The 20000-nt window shown below is 36.9% G+C and overlaps 1 long non-coding RNA gene and 1 other non-coding gene across 4 annotated transcripts in view; one reads left to right on the top strand and one right to left on the bottom strand.

Annotated features, from left to right (window-relative positions):
• LOC128250599 (uncharacterized) overlaps positions 1-20000 on the top strand; it is a 214194-nt gene that overhangs the window by 162762 nt on the left and 31432 nt on the right. The window contains exon 1 of one of the 3 annotated variants that reach the window (XR_008266624.2): positions 3675-3790. The exons of the other annotated variants lie outside the window; for them this stretch is intronic. This is a non-coding gene — a long non-coding RNA (uncharacterized LOC128250599). Of the gene's footprint in view, positions 1-3674; positions 3791-20000 lie in introns of those variants that run through there. 3 annotated transcript variants of the gene reach the window in all.
• On the bottom strand, positions 531-602 carry Trnam-cau (transfer RNA methionine (anticodon CAU)). Its single transcript has one exon. It is a non-coding gene; the product is annotated as a tRNA-Met (tRNA).

Here is a 20000-nt window from a genome sequence, read left to right as displayed (position 1 = left end):
TGGAGTACCGCCTTTAGTCGAGCAAATCGACCCTAGAACTTATTCTTTGGAAGCCTAGTACTTATTCTATCGGTCTCTTTTTACCGAACCGCTAAGTTACAGGAACATAAACACACCAGCATCGGTTGTCAAGCGATGTTAAGAGGGGGGATAAACACAGACAAACAAGCATATACACACACATACATACATACATATATACGACGGACTTCTTTCAGTTTCCGTCTACCAAATCCACTCACAAGGCTATGGACGGCCCGAGGCTATAGTAGAAGGCATTTGCCCAAGGTGCCACGCAGTGGGACTAAACCCGGAACCATGTGGTTCGTAAGCAAGCTACTTACCACACACCCACTCCTACGCCTATGTTTAAAAAGATTTCAAATCCCTGCAAAATTCCGGTACAAATCCTTCATGGTTCAAAACGTTGCTTACTTTTTACTCAGCCTGATATATTTTATGATTGGTTTATTGAAGACAAAGTTACGATGTCGATACATAAAAAAAAACAAAACAAAAAATCCATTTTCTAGCAGAGCGTAGATTCGATCTACGGACCTCTGGGTTATGGGCCCAGCACGCTTCCACTGCGTCACTCTGCTCGACAGGGTAATTAAACTAATATATGATGTATTATTTCTTTTACTGTCTCTTCTGACTTGTATTACCGCTATTACATCATCCATCATGTTATTTATTATTTATTTATTTCTAAGCATTCGACTGTGTCAAATGAATGAAATATATTAACTCTACAATACACGCTGCACCTTGGGATCTTAATTTACTTACAGAAAGTAGACATTCCATTTTATTGATACTCCTGGTGTCACATTTGACAAACCAGATGCATAGATATATGCTTTGCAAATTCTAGAAATGGTTCCCCAGCGCTACACACTCACCGAATTTACGTGTGGATCTGTTTATTGCATTATTCCTCACTGGTTTCTCTCTCTCTCTCTCTCTCTCTCTCTCTCTCTCTCTCTCTCTCTCTCTCTCTCTCTCTCTCTCTTTCTCTGAGGTTCTTTCTCAGTCTCTCACTCACCGTTTGTCTATTCCTGTCTGTCTGTCTGTCTGTCTGTCTGTCTGTCTATCTATCTACCAATATATCTGTCTGTCCATCTGTCTGTCTGTCTGTCTATCTGTCTATCTATCTATCTATCTATCTATCTATCTATCTATCTATCTATCTATCTATCTATACATACATACATATATACATACATACATATGTAATGTCAATACCATTCACACACACATACACACACTAGTATATAGTTGATAACATTGGCCCAGTATTCAACTGGTACCTATTTTATCGACTCCGAAGGGTGTAAGGCACAGTGGACATCGGCTGAATTTGTACACAGACGAGGTACCGCTATGCATTTCGCTCGGCGTGCTTAACGATTCTGCAAGGTCACCGCTTTTTCAATATTATTAATATTAAATAAACTTTAAGGCGTTGAACTGGCAGAAACGGGAGCACGCCGGGCAAAAAGCTTAGTGGTATTTCGTCTGTGTTTACGTAATGGGTTCAAATTCCGCCGAGGCTGACTTTGCCTTTAATCCTTTCGGGGTCGATAAAATAAGTACCAGTGGAAGACTGGAGTCGATGTAATCGACTACACCCCCTTCCCCCAAATTTGAGGCCTTGTGCCTCTAGTAGAAAGGATTATTTGAAAGGCGGTGAGCTGGCAGAAACGTTAGCACGCCGGGCGAAATGCTTAGCGGTATTTCGTCTGTCTTTACGTTCTGGGTTCAAATGCCACCGGGGTCGACTTTTCATACAACATTTCGGATTCAATAAGCTAAGTATCAGCTGAGCACTGGGGTCGATTCAATCGATGTAACCCCTCCCCCCGAACTTGCTGGCCTTGTGCCAAAATTAGAAACCAATTTTATATACGCATTTAAGGCGGTGAGCTGGCAGAACCGCTAGCACGCTAGACAAAATATTGCAGAGCGACATTTTGTTGGTCATTAGGGCCTGAATTGAATTCCGCCGAGGTGGACTTTGTGTTTCATCAATTCGGGATCGATAAGATAATCAACAATTGATTACCGGGGTCGCTGCAAACGACTGGCCTTTTGCCAAAATTTTTAAACCGATATTAAATACAGTTGAACCAAAGGTTTTTCAAAGTTGGAACGTTTTTGAAGATGTTTATGCTTGTTTGAATTTTTTCCTGGCTCGGGATGAAAGAACAACAGTAACAACAACAATAACAACAACAACAACAACAACAACAACAACAACAACAACAACAACAACAACAACAACAATATTAATAGCAACAACGGCAACAAGAAGATGAAGAAGAGCAACAAAAAACGACAGCTCGAACAGAAACAGCAACAGCAGAAGGAACGCCGATAACAACAACATCGACAACAACAACAACAACAACACCAACTATGCAGATTAAGATGTGTTTTGTGTCGTCGGAGACTTTCTGATGTGTTGACATCTACACCCTCCGTATGACAACAGCTGTTTTTGTTGTCTCCTCTGACTTCGTAATTCAACCTTTCATCACCTTTGTCTTGCAAAAAGAGGCCAAACAACATATGAAACTGCAGCATCTACACTTTATCTTTCAATCTCTCTCTCTCTCTCTCATTCTATTTCGTACAAACGCATACGCAAACACACACACGCACACAGACACATACGCACAGACACGTGCGCACACATAATCGTGCAAGGACGCAAGTAATTCGCTCTCCCTCCATCTCTGTCTCCCGTTCTATCTATCTTTACATATTTACATAAAATAAGCATTGAATTTCATCAAATGTGTGAATGCAAGTCTAAGTAACTATGACTGTACGTTTCCTTATATTTTGCATATATAAACACACATATACATCCATCCATCCATCCATCCATCCATCCATATATATACATAGATATATATATATATATATATATATATATATATATATATATATATATATATATATATATATACATCTGTAATATATACATATATATATACATCTATACATATATATATTATATATTATAGATGTATATATATATGTATATATTACAGATATATATATATATACATATATATATATATATATATATATATATATATATATATATATATATATATACATATATATACATACTTAGATGTACATATTTACACGTTCATATATACATAAATACATACATGTATATATGTGTATATGTATGTATGTATGTATGTATGTATGTATGTATATATATATATATATATATATATATATATATATATATATATATATATATATATATATATATATATATATATATGTATATGTATGTATACACGTAAATATATATATGAATGTATATAAATAAGCATATATATAAAGACATACACATAGGTATTCATGCAAATAAACTCATACACAGACACCGGTAAAATGTAATAATGCATCATTTACTTTGTAAAGCAACTTCCAAGAAAATGCAAAAAAAAAAAAATGCAAAAAAAAAAAAGAAATAAATAAAATATGCATAAAATACTTATCCAAAACAGAACAAAGCTCAACAAACATCTGTCATACACAATTAACAACAAAAGTTTTACTATTCAAACATTCATTTACCAATAAAATCTGTGGTGATTTATTTTCTCTATTTCAATGCATTTTTTCCTCCACATCATCTCATGTGTTAACACGTTTTTCGCACTATAAAGCATGTTTACTGCATTATTGTACATTACTGTATATGCTTAACACTTTCTGTTATGTGATTGTCATAGTACACTACGTGGTAACACGTCAGGTAAGGTGTTTGTATCACCGTATTATGTCTGTCTGTTTGCCACTTCTGTTGACGATATAACTTCTATTTTATTTCATCTATCTATCTATCTATCTATCTATCTATCTATCTATCTATATATATATATATATATATATATATATATATATATATATATATATATATATATATATATATACAGTTCTATATTTTAGAGATGAGGAATTATGTACATTATTTACATTTGTTGGATATTTGTCCTTATCTTGTTTGTACTCTTCTTCTTCTTCTTCTTCTTCTTCTTCTTCTTCTTCTTCTTCTTCTTCTTCTTATTATTATTATTATTATTATTATTATTATTATTATTATTATTATTATTATTATTGTTCAGTAGTCGTATTTTTATCACGTGCTTTCACTTCACTACCGAGCGCAGCTCTGTGTGCCTTGGGTATGTGCTGTGGTTTGCTGTGATGCTCTTATGGTTACTGTATGTATACAGTCTAACAAATGCATATATAAATATTTATGCATATGTGTGTATGTATGCGTATATATATTTATGTAGGTATATATAAATATACATGTATATGTGGGTATGTATGTACACACACACACACACACACACACACACACACACACACACACACATACATATATATATATATATATATATATATGCATACATATACATATATATGTCTAAATATACTTGCGTGCGTGTGTTTGTGTGTGTCTGTGTGTGTGTATGTGTGCGTGCGTGTCCATGCGTGTGTGTGTGTTTTTGAACATGTTTGTCTGTGTCTGTCTGTTTGGTAAACAAGCGGAAACAGTTCGATAAAAACTACCCAAATTGGCTCCGGATCACAGGATGTAAAGCATAATGTAAACAACCAGTTGGCCAACTTCACTTTCTGTTTCTCATGTAAGTAGAAACCATTTGTAAATAGTAAGTTTCATCAAAGCATCGACATTGATTTCTGATCATTCGTGACGTAAGACCGTGGACTTTTGGGATGATTAGAGCCTTGGGTTAAAACGATTTACGATATGTAGGTTATTTGTTTGTGCGTCCGAATTCCGACGAAGTCAGGTTCGCATTTGATGCTTAAGGGGTCAATTAAATAAAGTGAAAAGGATAGTTTCTTTTTCTACTGTAGGTACAAGGCGTAAAATTTGTGGAGATCGGGGGTAAGTCAATTACATCGCCCCCAGTACTAAAGTGCTCAACTGACATAAATTTATTGATCCCGAAAAGAATGAAAGGCGAAACCCACTTCGGCGGAATTTGAACTCAGAATGTAAAGAGGATCGAGAAGTGGATTTGGTAGACGGAAACTGAAAGAAGCCCGTCGTATATGTATATGTATATATATATATATATATATATATATATATATATATATATATATATATATATATATATATATATGTGTTTGTCTGTTTTGTGTTTGTCCCCCCAACATCGTTTGACAACCGAAGGTGGTGTGTTTACGTCCCCGTAACATAGCGGCTCATAGCAAAAAGTGACCGATAGAATAAGTACTAGGCTTACAAAGAATAAGTCCTGGGGTCGTTTTGCTCGACTAGAAGGCGGTGCTCCAGCATGGCCGCAGTCAAATGATTGAAACAAGTAAAAGAGTAAAAGAGTATATATACGAAACAAAATGAAGATAAGTCAAAAATATGATATTTGATAATAAAGACCGATAGAAGAGAAAAGTCAGAGGAGGAAAGAATAAAATGCTTGAGCTTCTATTTACACACGAAATGCTAATATTTAACTTCTTCCTCAGCTCGTATTTCCCGAACTCAAGAGTCTGATCATGAATATTCTGGAAAGAAGGAGAATAACATAAAAGAATTCGTAATTATGAGTTTAATTTTTCACGGTCGATAAACATCGTTTGTTAAGGCTTTTAAAGACTTTCTATATCGTCGTGTAATGTTATCTCAGACGCTCTTACTTTTCAGATATATCAGCCAAAAATGTTGGATTATGCAATATAGGAATGCATATCGCAAAGGAACGAATGAGGTCTGTTTCTATCGATACCGACAATAATAATAATAATAATAATAATAATAATAATAATAATAATAATAATAATAATAATAATAAAATAATAATAATAATAATAATAATAATAATAATAATAATAATAATAATAATAATAATAATAATAATAATAATAATAAAATAATAATAATAATAATAATAATAATAATAATAATAATAATAATAATAATAATAATAATAATAATAATAATTATTATTATTATTATTATGATAGGAACGAATATCGCAAAGGAAAAAATGGGGCACAAGATCAAAGCTTCCTTGCCAAAACGCATCAGAGTAACGAGCTTCAAAATGGTTCTGACAGTAAATGCAGATTCTGCGATAAATTTGATGAAACGATAGACCATCTCGTTTCAGTATGTCCTGTGCTGGCACCAAACGAATACAAAAATCGCCACGACAGGGTAGGATGGTGTTTACATTGGAAAATATGTAAACACTACAAAATCATCACTCCTGTATCAACATCATCTTAAGCCAGTCGTAGAAGATAAAATATGTCACTATCCTCTGAGATTTTCCAGTCAACACCGACAGAACGAATCAGGCTAATCGACCAGACATAGTTATTAAAGACAGGGAAGAAAATGCTTGTAGACTAATGGATGTAAGAGTACCCACTGATAAAAATATACTCTTACTCTCTCTTTTACTTGTTTCAGTCACTTGACTGCGGCCATGCTGGAGCACCGCCTTTAGTCTAGAAAATCGACCCCAGGACTTATTCTTTGTAAGCCTAGTACTTATTCTATCGGTCTCTTTTTGCTGAACCGCTAAGTTACGGGGACGTAAACACACCATCATCGGTTGTCAAGCGATGTTGGGGAGACAAACACAGACACACAAACGCACATACATATATATATACATATATATATATATATATATATATATATATATATATATATATATATATATATATATATATATATATATATATATATATATATATACGACGGGCTTCTTTCAGTTTCCGTCAGCCAAGGTGCCACGCAGTGGGACTGAACTTGAAATCATGTGGTTAGTGAGCAAGCTACTTACCACACAGCCACTCTTGCGCCTATATTTATAAAGGAATTTGATAAATTAAGTAAATATAAGAACTTAGAAATTGAAATACAACAGATGTGGATGATGGTGGTGTTGTATAATCGTATACTGTTGTATAATCGTATATATTCATCATGTTTGTTTCGAATGTTTGTGAGTGTGCGTATACACACAGACAGACAGACAGACAGACAGACAGACGCGCGCGCACACACACACGCACACACACACACACAAACATGCACACACTCGCGCGCACATGCACACACGCACACACACATATTTGCCATCATGAATTTATGCATGGCTATATATACATTTATATTCATATATATATATATATATATATATATATATATATATATATATATATATATATATATATGTGCATGATAGAGTGTCTATCTATCTATCTATCTATCTATCTATCTATCTATCTATCTATCTATCCACCTGTCTGTCAGTCTGTCAGTCTGTCTGCCTCTCTGTCTGCCTGCCTGTCTGTCCGTCCGACAGCCAACACCACCGCCGCCACCGCCGCCACCAACACCACCGCCGCCACCGCCGCCACCACCACCACCACCACCACAGCCTCATCGTCAGCTGCTACAATATGAACTCAGAACGTAACAGAAGACGAAATGCCGCTAAGCATTTCACCCGGTGCACTAACGTTTCTTATTTCTTTATTACCCACAAGGGGCTAAACACAGAGAGGACAAACAAGGACAGACAAAAGGATTAAGTCGATGACATCGACGTCAGTGCGTAACTGGTACTTATTTAATCGACCCCGAAAGGATGAAAGGCAAAGTCGACCTCGGCGGAATATGAACACAGAACGTAGTCGCAGACGAAATACTGCTAAGCATTTCGCCCGGCGTGCTAACGATTCTACCAGCTCGCCGTCTTCCCCTATCACATTATCGCCTTGAATTAATCTCGTATCCTCGAATCCTTGGTTAAAATCATCACCCATTCCTAATATTCTCTTTCTATCTACGACATTTCCATCTTTTTTTTTTTACAATCATTTAATGCTATTAATATCTGATTATAAATTCTCCTCAAACTAATTCTAGCGTTCGCTATTCAGTCCTACTTTAAACTTTGATATCCTAATCCAATACGTATTCAATCATTTCATCAAAAGATATACCAAAATACAGAGGCCGAGCCACAATACATAATAAGAAAAGCAGAAAATATTTTTTGATAATTTCATGCCTTTATATATACGCGTTTCAATGAATTCCTTTTTCTCATCAGTGCAGCTTTATATATAATTCGTTTTTAACGGTAGAACTCGAAGTAAATAATGCTATAAATAATAGCTTGGAAATATGAGGTTAAAAAAACCTTTTGATTGAAAAAGTGAACGCTGCTCGATGCTTTATCATCTTCGAATTTTTGCGTTAACAAAGGAATTATTTCACGTTTCCCTAAGCTTTTAATTTCTTGTGATATAAATAACTTCATCTTAGTTGTTTTCAGTCATTAGACTGCGGCCAAGCTGCAGCATGGCCTTGAGGAATTTTATAGTCGAATGGATCAACCCCAGTATTTAATTTTTTAGTTATGTTTTTTTAAAAAATCCTGGTGTTTAATATATCAACCTCGTTTGCCGAATCCCTAAGTTACTGAAACGTAAGCCCAACTACATCCGTTGTCAAGCGGTCGTGGGGGACAAACACACACACACACACACACACACACACACACACACACATATATATATATATATATATATATATATATACGACAAGCTTCTTTCAGCTTCCATCTACCAAATCCACTCACAAGGCTTTGGTCGGCCCGAGGCTATAGTAGAAAACACTTGCCCAAGGTGCCACGCAGTTGGACTGAACCTAGAGCCATGTGGTTACTAAGCAAGCTACTTACCACACAGCTACTCCTGCATCCATGTCTTAGTCCGTAGTACATCTACATCAATTCATGCAAATTTATACATATATACATAACACACACACACACACACACACACACACACACACACACACACACACACACACACACACACACACACACACACACACACACACTATGCTTCTTGTGATGTCACCTGAGAAATTACTCATATCCACCTGTAGGTTCTCAGGTATATTAAAGACATAACGCAGACATATTTATTTGATTGTCATAGTTACATTTAGAACTATTACATTTGTCTCTAGTATATTCCCGATAGCAAATACTTTATAATGTAGCAGTTTATCTTAGTGAATGACATACAATCGTGACAGACAATACAAACTTATTTGGTTTTCTAAGACTTCATGCTTTCAAAATTCTTCAGCTTGTGGTTGAACTCTTTGTAGCAGTAAACACAAGTTAGAAATCATTTCTGAGTTCCTTTTGTTTTCTTTGCTTAGTTGTTTCAAATGTAGGAAATGGAAGAATAAATGGAGAGCTGTGAGATATATACGTAATATTTTTCAGTTTTCTGAAAGGCGGCGAGTTGGCTGAGTTGTTAACGCGCCGGACAAAATGCTTAGCGGCATTTCGCCCGTCTCTAGGTCGACTTTTCCTTTCAACCTTTCAAGATCGGTAAAATAAGTACGAGATAAGTATTGAGGAATAGCGGGGGTCGATGAGATAGACTTGTTCCTTCCCCTATAATTTCAGGCCTTGTCACTATAGAAAATTCCTAAATAATGTTTCCTTCAAAGAAGCATCCCAAATGAGAAACCCGGCTGTCAGCTCACAAAGATAAATTATATTCCAGCAGTAATCTCTACAGAAGTATTAAAACTCTTTGTCTCTTGCCTCTCCTTGTTTTATTTCCTTATATGTGTATGTTCGTGTGCGCATGTGTGTATAGAATGTCAAAGATGGCTCAGAGGTGCGACAAAGTAATTACGAAGAAACTCTAGAAAAGCAAACAGTGAAAACAGAGTAAACTCAACCGCTCATCAGTTGTCAACCAAATATATGTTGTCAACCAAACGTCAGTTGTCAATCATATATCATAACAATTTCGACACTTTCCAACAATATTTTTCCATTTTTCCGTTTTGTAAGAGTAATTTACCCAGTATGTCTGCGTAAAAAAAAGTATCTCATTTGTATTGTTCATTTTATGTTTTTGCCATACTGAAGCACCGAAAGAGAAACCCAACTGAAGGGATATATGTTTAGCACTGTCAGTGCTCCTTTCAGGATGCAATTTGTGTTGGATAAAGACATGACCTGGGTAAGATATTGATGTGCGTCTGTGGTAGTGCTGCTCTAGTTTTGGAGTTCATTTTAGTCACCAGTACACCCTTGTTCTTTTTGGTTCTGGGTGGGGATACTTCTGAAGACCTCCCGCTGTGGACCACATTGGCAGCTGATGATCTACTTTGTGGGTTAGAGAAACAGAACACGGAGGAGGGTTGGCCTCTAGACAGGTGTTACACAGGGCTGTCTGTGCCTGCGTGTGTGTGTGTATGTGTGTTTGTGTGTGTGTGTGGATGGATGGATGGTTTGATGTTGTATAAACCAGTTACTCCTAAGAATTAAATATGCTCTTATTCAGGAGCAATTGCCAAGGCTTTTGTCGGCCCAAGGCTTTTGTCGGCCCAAGGCTATAATAGAAGGCAAAGTGCCACACAATGGAAATGAAACTGCAAACATGTGGTTGGGAAAGAAGCTTTTTACCACACAGCTACACCTGCGCCTATGATGCTACGCTCGCGCTTATGATACCACGCCTACACCTATGATGCCACGCCTCCGCCTATGATGTCACGCCTGCGTCTATGATGCCACACCTGCGCCTATGATGCCATGCCTGCACCTACCACGCCACGCCTGCACCTATGATTCTATCCCTACGCCTATGATGCAACGCTTGCGCCTATGATGCCTCGTCTGTGCCTATGATGCAACGCCTGCGCTTATGATGCCACGCCTGCACCTAAGATGCCACGCCTGCGCCTATGATGCCACGCCTGCGCCTATGATGCCACGCCTGCACCTAAGATGCCACGCCTGCGCCTATGATGCCACACCTACGCTTATGATGCCACGCCTGCGCCTATGATGCCACGCCTGTTCCTAGTTGATATATTTTTTTTCCTTTTGGTTTTTAAAATACTTTTCCTTTCGGGTGGGATACTGTGTCTTTTTTCCCTATTATGCAAACTGTCAAATTTATCCGGGACACACACTGTATAGCATCTTCTCGAAGAAAAAAGAAAACGTATAGACAGATTTCAGCATAGCAGTCCATAATCGCCGACGTCTGTAAAACAAGAGTGACACATGAAGAGAGAGAGAGAGAGAGAGATAGAGAGACAAACAGACAGAATATGCTGAGAGAGTAGTAAAAGACAGATAGGAAAGGGAAAAAAGGGGATGGAGTGATGTAGATCACTTCTGCAGCCGGGGGGGGCGTAGAGTGCCGTAGGATATGCTTTTACATCCGGGCTGATTAGAGCGTTAATGTACGGTTGGTTAACTTTCGCTATTTCCACTGCAAGATTACTTTGTCTGTACGAAAAGAGGAGAAGACGAAAAAAAAAAAAAAAGGAGAAGGAAAAATCAGGTGTCGTTCTTACGATCTAATTGAATATAAGACACCCATACATTTATATGTATTTATGTATGCATGCATGTATGTGTGCAGCTATAAGTCTCTCTTTCCCTACTTATATATATATATATATATATATATATATATATATATATATATATATATATAAATATCGATCTGTCTGTCTATCTATCTATCTATCTATCTATCTATCTATCTATCTATCTATCTCACTCTCTCTCTCTCTCTCTCTCTCTCTCTCTCTCTCTCTATATATATATATATATATATATATATATATATATATATATATATATATATATACACACATATACTGCACACACGCACACACACGCACACACACATACACGTATATATACATAGATATTTTACATATAGATACATATATATATATTTATATATATATATATGTATGTATGTATATATATATATATATAATATATACATACATATATATATATATATATATATATATATATATATATATATATATATAAGTATGTTTGTGTATATGTACATATATATATGTGAGTGAGTCTCTGTGTGTATGTCTAGAAGCGCGCGCGCGCGTACATATACATGCATGGAGGTAGAAATCTGAAAGGTTTATATTTATTTTTCGTTACAATAAACAACTCCAAATTTGATCGAAACACACACACACACATACGCACACACACAACGACAGTGAGGACTGCACTCGGGATAGCGAATCTCTTCCTTTGACAGTGTCTGTCGGTGCATCGTTGCCAGCAATTCATGAACTTCGATTTACGGAAATAATATAATTATGGAGATGATATACGTTTTCGATTCAATATTTTATATCAAACGTGGTAACTCTACGTGTGTATGTGTGTGTGTGTGTGTGTGTGTGTGTGTGTGTGTATGTGTGTGTGTGTGTGTGTGTGTGTGTGTGTGTGTGTGTGTCTATATATATACAGACAGACAGACACACACACACACATATGTATGGATGTACTGTATGTGTGTATGCAGCTATTTATTCACCTATACATACATATGTATTCTTTTATTCTTTTATTCCTTGTTTCAGTGATTTGACTGCGGCCGTGCTGGAGCACCGCATTTAGTCGCACAAATCGACACCAGGACTTATTCTTTGTAAGCCTAGTACTGGAGATATTTTAAACAAGTTTGTGAAAGAACCTGCCCCGTTTCACTGTAAGAAAGGGGCTAAGATTTCAAGAACATGACTCACTAACTGTTAACTCCAGGAGGATAACTGAAGTGCTAAATAAACAGTGCCAAAATGTCTTCACCTCTTCATTGGTTTAGCATGCAAATAAACAAGCCTGAATAGGTTTTCAGTACTACAGCTCTACATGAGGAAGAGGCAATCATCGATTACATCGACAGAATAGAGAAGGATGTAATATCCGCCACTGATGAGATGAACTGGAATTCAACAACCGGCCCAGATGGGTTTCCTGCTGTTCTATTAAAGATGTACAAGAAAGCTCTTGCAAAACCACTGTAGATACATTCTGTCCCAAATCCTCTCAGATTTGCAAAATATCGATGTGGAGGTCCTCAAAGAGCGACTGGACAAAATCTTATCTAAAATACCAGATGAGCGCAAGTCACAGCAGGAGGTACAAAGAAGGGCAGCTCCGTCCAGTTCTCTACTTCTCCAATACAGTATAGGAAGAGAAGAAAGACTCAAACACATTGAAAGGCGGTGCTCCAGCATGGCCCCAGACTCTAGCTGAAAGCAGTAAAATATAAAAGAGTTCCCCATATACAAGCAGCCCTTGTGCATACCCTTCTGTATGATATCATGTGATAGCCAAATAATCCTTTCTACTGTAGGCACAACTGAACACTGTAAAACTTTATTCTGCCGTTTTCTAACGCGCGCACACACACAACACCGTACCACACACACAGAACCATGCCACACACACACACACACACACACACACACACACACACAACACCATACCGCACACACAGCACCATGCCACACACACAGAGACACACTCAACACCATACCACAGATAATCAAAAAGCAATATCTACAAACAACGATGTGTTGAACAAGAGTTAATACAATAAGGATTGCAGTAGGATGATGATGATGATGATGATGATGATGATGATGAAGATGAGGTAGAAGAGGCAAAAAGATGGGGAGGAAGAGGGGGATGAGGATGAGAATGGGGAGATGAAGAATTTCGGTTGAGGAGAATTTCAGAAAATTTGAAGAACGGAAAACAATGAAGGGTAAAAGAGACTCCCCCACACCAACACCAGTACACACACCAGTACACACACACACACACACACACACACACACACACACACACACACACACACACACACACACACACACACATATGTATACATATAAATGTATGTCTATATATATATATACAAATATATACATATATATATATATATATATATATATGTATGTATATAAACGTATATATATATATATATATATATATATATATATATATGTATGTATATATATATATATATATATATATATATATATATATATATATATATATATACACACACACACACAGAAACAATAAGAAATTGGGAGAAAGAGGAAAGTAAAGATGAAAAAGAAGATTACAAGAGACGTAGAAAGAGGAGATAAGAGAAAGAGAGAGAGCGATGCGTAGGAAGAGGAGACAAGAGAGAGAGGCGTATAAAGAGGAGACGAGAGAAAGAGAGAGAAAGAGAAAGAGAGAGAGAGTAGCAGAGAGAGAGAGAGTAGCAGAGAGAGAGAGAGAGAGAGAGAGGTAGAGAGAGGGAGGTAAACTAGGAAGTTAATGACGAGTACGCGCGGCAAGATAATTATGTTTTGAAAATCTGTTAGCTGATAAATAATTAGCAAGTCTTAATGAAGTAATTAGGATTCTTGTAATAATAAAACATTAAGTTTAGTTGAAGGAGTTTATTTGTTAGAAATTTAGTTCATTCCAGTTCTTTATTGGATTTTCAGCTGGATCTATCGGGTTTGCAGAAACGCAATTGCACTTTCCAATAATAATAATAATAATAATAATAATTATTATTATTATTATAATGGTCGCTTAAAGTATCTTCGCTATTTTTACTGGTCTTCCTATTGTTGCTGTAGCTGTTGATCCTCTTTATACTGTTGCTAGTTTTCGGTTTACTTCTCCTTTCCTATCCTCCTTCTTCAATTATTCCTTCTTTTTCAATCAATTTTGATTTGTGGCTCAGATCTTTGTTCTTAAAGACGCTTTTCGCGAGTCCACCAAATGTGGTGTGAGCCGCTCTTAATCGGTTCTCCATATCCTCTTTCGATGTGCACTTATTCGAAAGCAACATCCCTAGGTATGAAAAGTGGTCAACTTTCTCCGGTGGCGTCTCCAAGATGGTAATGTTGAGGTCTGGAGTTTCCTGACTTAGAACGGTTTGGGCCAAGATTTTTGTCTTTTTGATGTTGACTTAGATAGTGGAGGAGATATTGATGTTGCTATGGGCTCGAACTATGCAAGAAGTTAAAACTTTTTTTTGACTAAAACACAACCGGGACCCTAAGTAAGGCATGTGTAAAATTTGAATGAAATTGGTTGTGTAGTTCTCGAATTTTAGGGAAACACACACACACACACACACACACACACACACACACACGCACACACACACACACACACACACACAGAGTATTATCTATCTGAATGTTTCGCTGGGGAACAACGAATGTTTTACTCCATGTATTGCGTCAAATCAGACCCTTCTCTCATAAATGTTCCAACTTATCATTGTTTGCTTGTTATATTGTTGAGTTTCATACTCGTTCTGATCGAAGAGAATACATATCTAATAAGTGTCAAACAATATTGAACTATTCTTAGTATTATTTCGTGTCCAAAAGCGAAAGTAGAAAAGTGAAAACAAAAAAATATATATATATATAGCTCTATGTATATTGCTCATACTACTGTAGTTATAAAAATTGACTGACGGCGGAAGTGAGGAGATGTAGTAATCAGAACTTCCATCAGTTTCACGAATATAAAAATACTTCTTTATTTGCTTCGCCTATCTCAAGTGTCTCCTACAAGTTCATACCACTTTTCCTTATCATGAAACCAGCACACGATGAAAAACTTGTACCGTGTCATAGAAGCTAATACTTAGCGTCAATTGAATTCGGATAATTAAGTCGCTGTCGGCTGTGTTTTCTATTTTCATGGTAGCGTTCTTGTTGGAATAATGATCCTACAGGGAAGTATAACATAGAAAATATATCGTGTAAAATAGGTATAATTTGCAATAAGCAGTAATGTTACCTGAGAAAAATGTATCTCATATTACATACCATGGAAATGAACTTTTTCCTCGAGTATATTATGTTTTTTTTTTCATCCAATCAGACACAGTAAAAGAAAAAAGAACGTGGATGCCATTGTCGTAAAAGAAAAAAAAAAGGAAACAATCTTCTTGTGCAATAAAGAAAAAAAGACGTAATAACACTGTCAAAAATTGATTAGTAGATGATTATAGCATGTGTTTTTATATTATATATTTTCTTGGTAGTATATCTAAGGTAGTATATAATTCTTTCGTTGACATTTGGCCGCAGGTAGAGCGGTATGTGTTTCTCCTATATCTCATCAACTTAACAACATGTTTCAATATGAAATATATATTTATGAAACAGTGTCTATCCAATATCCTCCCATGTGAATATAATAAATGTAAATATATTATATTTGTAAGTTTAATATTCTATACTTTTCTAACGATCACAAATGTTTCACACGCAGAGAAACGCTCACTCTCACACGTATCTATCTATCTATCTATCTATCTATCTATCTATCTATCTATCTATCTATCTATCTAATATATATATATATATATATATATATATATATATATATATATATATATATATATATATATATATATATATATATATATATATATACATATATACATACATATATATGTATACATAAATATATATATATATATATATATATATATATATATATATATATATATATATATATATATACATATATATGTATACACGAACACACACGCACACGCACACACACGCACACACACACACGTATATATATACACACACACACATACACGTTTTAATCTGACACGTAAGCATATGTCTGGACAAAATATAGTAAGAAAGTAATTATAAGTAGCCTTTCTACAATAGGTACAGGGCCTGAAGTTTTGAGGGAGGGGGCTAGTTGATTGTATCGACTCCAGTATTTTACTGGTACTTATTTAATCAACCACGGAATTTGAATATAGAACTTTAAGACAGATTCTAATGATTCGGTCGATTTACCAGCTTAAAGTAAGTATTAATCCTTTCTACTATAGGAACAAGGCCTGAAATTTGGGGGGAGGAGACTAGTCGATTATATCGACCCCAGTGTTTCACTGGTACTTATTTTACCGACCCCGAAAAGATGATCATAGCACATCGGCATATGATTCGTTACTGAAATAATCCTAATGAAAAATGCTCTGCGTATTCATCCATTCTTTACTATGACTAGAAACGTTTGGCATTTGGTCTTTTTTTGTCGTAATATGCAAAAAGGGGACGTGGTTTCTTTTATGTCTCCCGCAAAAGAAAAGAAAAAGAAATATCACAAGCAAAGTTGTGTCCCTTGTTGAAAAAGTTTTAGTGCTGATGAATAAATGATATGTTTGAAATGCAAGTCAAGACTTTTCGGTTTCACAAATCTTTGATGCAGGAGAGAGTTTAACTAACTTGTCAATAGGTGGAAATTCCTAAATAATTAGCGAGGGAACGTCTGCAAGAATTCATAAATAGCTGAACGTCTGTCAAAATTTAATGTATAAATTGCTGGAATTACAATTTGATATTTCTTGACAAAACAAAGTCTATATATTTCTGAACAATAAATATAGACGTCCACTTGCCCATAATGGAATAAGCAATCTTATTACCTTCGCCTTCGCTAAGACGGGGGTAACTTTTTCAGTCGTGTTTGTTTGTTTGCTTGTCCGTGGATAAGATATCTCGAGCACTCCTGGATGGATTCGGATGAAGGTTTCAGGGATGTTTGGCCTCATGGCTGGCACGAACTGATTAGATTTTGGGATCGATCCGGCACCGGACAAGGATTCTGGATTATTCTTCCTGTGTTTTACTTAATTTGAGAGCCATCTGGTTCATTTTTAGTATTTTCGTTTGTGACAGCAGGTGAGTTTATTTTGGATATTCTCATTTTAAAAATCATCTCTGGCTAATCGTTGTGAGAATGTTGGTGTTGCACTGGTGGAGGTCTGCGCTCTCTGAGTGCTCTTTTTATTGTTAATATTACCATTCACTCTAAGGTGTGGAACTGACGGAATCCATACCACGCCAGATAAAAGAATTAATGGCATTTCTTCCGACTGTATATTCTGAGTTCAAATGTCACCGGGGCCAACTTTTCCTTTCATCCTTTCGGGGTTCGATAAAATAAGTACCTGTTGAGCACTGGGTCAATATAATCGATTTACCCCTTCCCTCAATTTGCTGCCCGCGTGCCAATATCTAAAGCCAAAATTGCCGCCCGTTAAACTGCTTTTACAGTAATTTAGCAAGACATGTGTCTCCATGAATAAAAATATATACATGTTACAGGAATCTGGTTTGAGATTGATTTTTCAGTAAACCTTACATAGATTTTTGAAACTCCCGGCGGTTTGCTGTACTTGAAAAGTCCCGTCAAGCTAATAAAAGCGTGGTTGCCCTTGCATACACGCTCGTCCCATGCAACCCTCTTCAGCTGAGCATCCCTAATTTTGCGGACTCGTAGGTGCTGGTACCACGTAAAAAGCACTCGTGACGGTGCTGCGTAAAGGCATCCAGTACACGTTAGGAAGGGCATCCAGCCATAGAAACCATGCCAAAAGAGACATGGAGCCTGAACAGCGCCTCAGCTGGTTAGTTCCTGTGAAACCGTCCAGCCCATGTCAGCATGGAAAACGGACGTAAAATGATGATGATGACGAGGACATAGATTTGAACTCTGTTAGCGTATCTATGATTTAATCAAACTAGCAGGCAAGAACGCGTTACGCATGCAAATTCCTCGATCTAATTAACTTAAGCTCGCTAATTATAATATATTTGTAAGCAGTGTCTCCTTGGACAATTGAAAAGAGACCGTTTTGAGGAAATTCTGCCGTAAAGAGAATAAATCGATGCGATCGATCCCCAGGACTGGATTGGGGATTTATTTTATTGATTCTAATAAGCAAAGTTGACCTCAGCGGGATGTAAAACACAGAACGTAAAAGGGCCGGAGCAAATACCGGAAAGCGTTTTGTTTCACGCTCCAACAGTTCTACCATCCCAGTTGTCTTAACAAAACCAACCAACAAAACCACCACCACCACCACCACCGCCGCCGCCGCCGCCGCCGCCGCCGCGACCACCACCGCCGCCGCCGCCGCCGCCGCCACCTCCACCACCGCCGCCACCGCCACCACCACCGCCGCCGCCGCTGCCGCCGCCACCACCACAACCACCACCGCCGACGCCGCCGCCACCACCACGACGACGACGACGACGACGACGACCACCACCACCACCACAACCGCCATCATATAGAAAATAGCACTACTGGGCACTGCACACATCCTACGCAAAACACTTTCAATAGAGTAACCATAAGAGCATCACAACAAACCACAGCACATAACCAAGGCACACAGAGATGCACTCAGTAGTGCAGTGAAGGCAGGTTATAAAAATAAGACTACTGGAAACACAAGGCCTAAAATTTGGGGGAAGGGAATAAGTCGATTACATCAACCCCAGTGCGTTACTGGTACTTATTTTATCGATCCCGCAAGGATGAAAAGGCAAATTCGACCTCGATGGAATTTGAATTCTGAACGAAAGGACAGACGAAACGCCGCTGAGCATTTTCCCGGCGAGCTAACGATGTTGCCTTAATAATAATAATAATAATAATAATAATAATAATAATATCCTACGTAAAATACTGTCTATGTGATCTCAAATTTTAAAGCAAACACATAATTTTCTTATGGTTTCTTAAACAAAACTGTACAAATCCAAATATATGGTACCCTAGGCATAACACCTACATGAACTTCTAACTTGTTGTCTCTTGAGGTCTCTGGGTGAGACTTGGATCCAACTTGTACATATGCAAAACAAAAGTCAAACATAAAATAATAATAATAATAATGATGATGTTAATAATAATAATAATAATCCTTTCTACTAAAGGCACAAGACCTTGAAATTTGGGAGAGGAAACTAATCGATTATATTGACCCCCAGTGTTTCACTGGTACTTAATTTATCGACCCTGAAAGGATGAAAGGCAAAGTCGACTTCGACGGAATTTGAACTTTGAACGTAGCGACGGAAGAAATATACCTAAGCAATTCATCCGGCGTTCTAACGATCTTGCCAGCACGCCGCCATAACAACAACAACAACAACAACAACAACACAAACGACAATTCTTTCTAATTTTGGCTCAAGGCCAGCAATGTTT

Source organism: Octopus bimaculoides, chromosome 23 (assembly GCF_046866305.1).
Source record: "Octopus bimaculoides isolate indiv1 chromosome 23, ASM4686630v1, whole genome shotgun sequence".
NCBI lineage: Eukaryota > Metazoa > Mollusca > Cephalopoda > Octopoda > Octopodidae > Octopus > Octopus bimaculoides.
Note: the sequence above shows the minus strand (reverse complement) of the source record. Positions and strands in the feature narration are given on the sequence as shown.